Below are 6,796 nucleotides of genomic sequence, written 5' to 3' on the forward strand. Positions count from 1 at the left end.
TGGTTTATTTTCTCCTTAGTTTCCTTTGCCTTAGGAGGTGTATATGTTTATTGATTCCAGAGAGGAAGGGAGAGGGAGAGAGAGATAGAAACATCAATGATGAGAGAGAATCATTGATTGGCTTTCTCCTGCAAGCCCCACACCTGAGCATATGGCCTGGCTGGGAATTGAACCATGACCTCCTGGTCCATAGGTCGACACTCAACCACTGAGTCATGCCAGTCAGCCAATCATGTTTACCTTTTTGATGGTGACTTATACAGGCAGTTCTATGGCACTGGCTATAGGAGCTGGTCAAATGTAGTATTCATAACAATACTTTGTGTGGTGACCATCTTTTTTGTGTTTATGATAATTTTTTCAGGGCCATTGGTCAATCTCACAACCATTGTCCCTTGGCTATCATGGCTTTGTACTTCAGCATTCCTGAATATATCTATGTGGCTTTGCAGCATCATACATTTTGGGGACAAAACTTTTGCTCAGGACTCAATGTAACAGCAAGCAATACCTGCAACTTTGAATATGTACTGGTGAAAACATTTTGATAACCCAGGCCATAGATCTTTCACCTTGAAACTTGTGGAAGAATCATATAACTTTAGCATGCATGACTGTTATCTGCCTTACAATTGCCTACCTAAAGTTGTTAACTTCTTTTTAAAAAATTTTAAATTTCTCTCTGATTTACTTGATTTATCAACATATCAAAAATGAAACACTGTGATTTAAGTAAGATTAAAATGAACATATGTAAAACAAGCAAAACATCTATGCTCACATAAATCATTTATGTATAAATGAATTATGCAGTACATAGTGTTCTATTCTTTTGTTTCTGGCTTCTTTGGCTCAATATTACACTTTGAAACCCACCTATATTTTTGCAAGTACTTGTAGCTCATTTATTTTTATTACTTTACAATATTACATTGCATAAATGTTATAGTGATTTATCCATTTTAGTCTTGAAAAAAAATGTGTGTGATTCCCAGAGCTGTGTTCTTAAAACTATCATATACATATATGATATATATATATGTGTTTCTTTAGGAAAACACATGTGGGCATGCTGTTGAATCTATACCTGGTAATTATGTTGCTGGGCCAAAAGGTAAGCAGATGCTCAACTTTAGGAGACAATGCCAGAGAGTGCTGAGAGCTCAAATTGACCCATTTCCTTGTCAACATTGGTATTTTTTGGTCTTAATTTAGTAATTAATTTACAGTGGTTTCAAATTGTGCTTTTATTTGCATTCTTGTGATCACTAATGAAGAAGAGCATATATGTATTCTAAATTTGAATGTCCTATTTTGTTAAGTGTCTGTTCAAGTATTTTGCTATTTTTTACTAATATATACAATTTTTTCTTCTTAAATGTATGGGTTCTATATATTCCTCACATAAGACATTTTTCTTACTGTTATTCATGAATAGAAGTTGTTAACTTTAATATAATTCACCATATTTTTATTTTTATTTTTATTTAATACTTTTGCTTCCTATTTAAGAAAACTGACAAGCCAAAATCACTGATATATTTGTCTTATAAAAGGCTTGTTTATTATTTTACCTTTTTCACACTTAGATCCATAGTCCATATGGAATTTATTTATTTATGTTGTGAATTGGTGGTCAATATACATATTCATATTATTATCAAATTGGTACAGTTCCTTTTATTGAAAACAACATCCATAACTCCTTTTAATGCTAGTATTGTAATTGTCATAAGTCAGCCTTCCTTTGGTAAATTTATATAGTCTCTCAATTCCAGTAATCAGATTGTATATCCTTTCACCAATGTCACCCCAATGTATATTTATTCCTATAGCTTTATAGTTCATCTAGATGCCTGGTACAGTTGATATTGGCCCTTCATTTGACCCCCACATTAAATAGGCTTGATCAAATATATTCATTCCTACATCCAAACATTGTTATGCACTTTAAATACACAAGAAAAATTATTTTTAAGGGCATCAAGTACAGGTTTAAAGAAAATTTACCAGTAATTCCAATAGACTGTATCATGTGTCATACAGAACATTTATCTGAATGCAGTTCAATAAAGCTTTAAAGTAGTAACAAAAAGAAAACAAAATTTTATTTTGCAGACTTTTGACCACAAGATTAAATATTTATGATGTAGAACATATTTTAAGAATAGTAAAATGCATGAGGTTGAATAATAAAGGGAATAAATAGCAAAAGGTGTAATTATGCATTAAAGCAGTAATGGTACTTAGAGATATATATATACATATCACATAAGTAAAATGTGGGAAAAAAAAGAGATGGGAGGAGAGAGATGGATTTAATTTAAATGAGAATTAAAATAACTAAGTTCAAGTAATATTAAGGACAAATAAAGCCCAAAGTAACTATAACATTATAGAAAATCAAGAATCATTAGTGAAGATAAGAACAATCAGAAACAGATTGCTTGGTTCATGGAATCTTCAGACTCCAATGCAGTGTTTGCTATTAGCCTCACTTTACAGAATAAAAATCTGACCCTCACAGAGTGTATTAAAAACACTTCATTTAAGTAGCAAATGTAGGATCTGGAGTAAAAACCCAGCTTTACAACAAAAATTCTTACCACTAAGTAGAAATTCTAAAAAAAATGAAAAAAGCAAATGAAGTGTACAGTAATACATAGAATAAGCAAATGAATACAAAGTATCAAGTACTGTTTATCTGAAAGATGCAAAGATGATATCATTTTTGAAGTAAATTATATTGTTATCCCAAGCCACAAAAAAATTCAGAAGTCAAAGCAGCTATTTTAATGAAGGAAATTTAAGGTCAAACAGAAATGAAGTGCTCAGGAATACATGTGATAAGGTGAAGTCTAGCCTAATCACTTACCTGCTGTCGCCAATAACTAGATTTCTCTCTTGATCTCTGTCTGCTCTGCCTTTTACTTTCCAAAACGTTTGGTCCCTTGGGCTTTTGTTGAAAGGAAAATAGCTGTAGCTGATCCAGACCTCAAATTTTTTGGTTACAGGGTGAGAGTTGGAGGTGAACCATGTGATAAGCTGATAGAGCAGAGTTTAGATTGCTGTAGTAAACTTAAGAGCCAGTGGATGAATATTATCAAATATTTAATATCACTGAGCAGTGATTTGGGCTGAATTATCTTTCCCCTTTGCTCAAAAGATGAGTCTATCCTTTCATGGCATTATTAGGATTATGTATGCTTGGAAGCACCCAACAAAATCAATTACATGTAATACACTTTCTTAATTGAAAAAAAAGTTACTAATTTGCTCTAGATAACTGGACAAACTCTGGACATAGAGAACCTGATTGGATACTCTTTAAGATAAATTATTATTTAAAAATTTGGTGGTTTAATATTTATTTTTATAACTACTAACAAAGTGATTTTCTTCAGGACAACAGTAACTAGTAGTGGATTTTAGATTTGTTTCACATTTTGTATGTATGTTTATATATATGTAAAATATTAAAACCAGCAAATAACTTTAAATTTACATAAAGTAAGGAGCTTTCAAACCATAATAGATTAGCAACAATTAAAATGTAACATTGAAAAATGATGTTATATGCTAGCAATCATAACTTAAACACCAAATTCAATATAATTCATTGTATTAACAGCTTGAATATTTGGCAGTGTAGCAAGGTTTTTATCACACACGAAGTATAGGAAAAATCCTTAGAAACATGCTTATATACAAAGTTTATCACTGGTAAATAAAAACACATTAAGTCTGTATTTGAGTGTGGTTTTTAAAATATAACTGATAATTTTGTATATATTTTAAAATCATATTTCAATTTTATTTTAAATTACTGAAAAGAATCCCTGGACCCAATTCCAAAGTGTGTATAGAGGCTTCCTCACATCAATAAACATTCTTAAATGTGAAAATTTACCTCAATTCTGACACTGCCCAGAGGTAAAGTCAGATTCCCTAAGAAAAGGGCTCAGTCCCACATGATCACCCTATACCTCCATCATAATTGACCAGTCATTGGTCATTGAAAATTGATTCCACCACAAGTCCCTTCCTCCCTTCCCCCAAAATTAGTGGGTGGGACTGGATTGGTTCTCTTGGCAACTGGCCCCCACCCTTGTGTGTGATCCAAAAGTCATTTTATTAACATAACAAAATATATCTTTATCACTCTCAATGTTTAAAAACATCCAAGCTATTAATTGGACATCTGCAATGTTATCATTATTATCTAACCAGCTGACATCACCATTATTTAACAAGTTTAATATTGGAAGGTGATGGTTAAAAATCAAAAAAACTAGTAAAAGTGAGTCTTAACAATGAAGATTCCTCTCTTTTGGAAGAATTCATCCTCCCACAAAAATGGTAGCTGGAGAAATATCAGAGGAGTGCACAGAGTGGTAGACATGCTTTTGGGTGGATATATGTAAAACATCTCCATGGTTGGCCTTCTCTGAACATGAAATCTTATGATAGGGATGACGATATTTAACCAAATATGTAAACATTAATAATTAACCTAAGATAGAATACTATGACATAATAAACATCTAAAACATTGTGTAAAGGTCCTTTTGCAAAGAAAGCAAGCTTGTAAATATTTTCCTGAAAAGTTAGGCTGAAATTGAATGTCTATCATTTGTATATTTATAGCAGCCAATATACAAATTATCAAGCAGCTACTAACAAACAAAATAAACCAGTTCTCTGTGGATTGCAGGGACTAGAATAGAAATTAAAACAAGTGCCAAGATCCTATAGTTGTCGAGTGGTATGCATGTCTGTATGGAAGTATAAATCACTGATATATAAACATTAAGTAATACTGAAGAACAATCTGTCTCTCGCTATCTCTCTCATCACACATACACACACACACACACACACACACACATGCACATTGTGTACAGACACACACACATACAACATGCTTCTTTGGAAATCTAAGTATTGCAAAGAACTTAATCTAATTAGTCACATAAAAGCAAATTCTACATTTATTTTCTCAAATGGAATGAACAGTTTTGTTCATTCAGCTTATAAGAATCTATCCTTAATGTAAATGAAAAAAAAAAGCGGTTACATTAGAAGACAATTCTGAACTATTTGTTCAGAATATGATATGTAGAAATTCATAGTATTTAGATAGTTTAAATAAATAAAATTAAAATTAATGTTAAAGAGAATGACTTACAGCATCAAAATTCTTAAAGAGATTCTCCTCATCATATCTATTTTTATTTTAACTCACACTTTCTCTTCTATAGGCCATTGGTGTATATTCGTTAGAGATTTGTTTAAATTTTTTCTTTAAAATATTATGGTGGGGAATTCAAAATAAAATTTAATCAAATGTACCTTAGGTTATGACATAGCAAAATGTTATTAAAAATTCTGGTCACTAAGAAAGCTATAAAAATAGAACTATCCACAGTCCTTGTTTTATGTAAAGTTGCAAATTTATTTTATTGTGTGAAAAAAAACACATTAAATTCCTCTTCATTACTTGAAACCATTTGAGTATACGCTTTTTTATAATTATACAGATGACTGAATTTGTGATGCTAATTCAAGCATACAATAATAGCAACAGTAAATAAATTCAGTAGGCAAAAGAATAAAATTATCAAGGGCAAATATTTGAATTCAGTCAATCAACTTTATAATATTGATTATGAGAAAACAATGATAGTGGGGTAAAGAAATACTTCATAAGGTTATAGTCAGAAGGCTATAAACAAAAAATGATTACCTTTTAGGTACACACCACCATAAACCAACTAGACTACACATTATAGTATACTTCAGAAAAGGTTAAAATGTGTTAAGACAAAAATATTTTTTCTTGTGTGCTAAAAAAGAAAGGAGAGAGAAACTGGCCTGATAAAGATGGAGCCATACTGAAGAAAATGTTTTCTCTCTCCTGTCATAATTTTCTGAAACTTTTTCTATGAGCGCCATAGAACATATCCTGAAAAACACTACACATTATTATTATCCTTACGTTTCACTTTTTAAAATGTGATTTCTTCTCATAAAATTCATTTTTTATTAAGTAGGGCTTGAAAGCCATGACATATGTGCTTTTCTCCTCTACCCTAGGAATGTGCACATTTCTAATTGGATTGATCATAACATCGTTTAATAATGTGCATGATAATGATAATCCCAAAACACTCAATACAGAAATTGAGCCAATCAGTCCGTATGAGTTGATTGACAAGGTCACATAAGCATTAACCTAAACTGCTTGATGTTACTATTAAATCAGTCTGTGTCTCCAAGTACTGCATATTGTAAGCTCTAGTGCTAAGCTCATATCCCATCTTTGTAGCTCAAGACTTTCTTTTAATAGGTGTGCAATACAAATTTATCTACACTAATAAAAGAGAAACATGGTAATTGGTGTACGACTGCTACCCTTCCCATTGGCTAATCCCCCTGTCACTCACAGAGTAGGGCCGAGATATGCAAATTAAATGGCAGCCAAGATGGTGGCCAGCAGCCAGACAGCTGATGCGAACAGGGAGGCTTGCTTGCTTCAGTGAAAGAGGACTCCAACGTTCCCCGCCTGACTTGCCGGCCTCTCAGCTGCAACTCTAACCAACTATGTTGCGAATAAAGAAGCTAAAAAAAACCCAGAAACCTGTTTTACTCAGCGGAGCTTCAGCCAGCCGGACCACAACATTGTATCAAATACAGACGGTAAACAAAGGCCAGAAACCTGTTTTCAGCAGCCAAGGCCTCAGAGCTAAAGCTGGCCCAGAATAAAAAAAAAGAAAAAAGAAAAAAAGGATAGGTG

General features: G+C 32.3%; 1 pseudogene; it reads left to right on the forward strand.

Moving 5' to 3' along the window:
• The window catches only part of LOC102769535, a 3,699-nt pseudogene extending 3,035 nt beyond the window's left edge, over positions 1–664 (forward strand).
• Positions 665–6,796: the final 6,132 nt, after the last annotated feature.

The sequence above is a fragment of the Myotis davidii genome, unplaced genomic scaffold (genome assembly GCF_000327345.1).
Source record: "Myotis davidii unplaced genomic scaffold, ASM32734v1 scaffold564, whole genome shotgun sequence".
NCBI lineage: Eukaryota > Metazoa > Chordata > Mammalia > Chiroptera > Vespertilionidae > Myotis > Myotis davidii.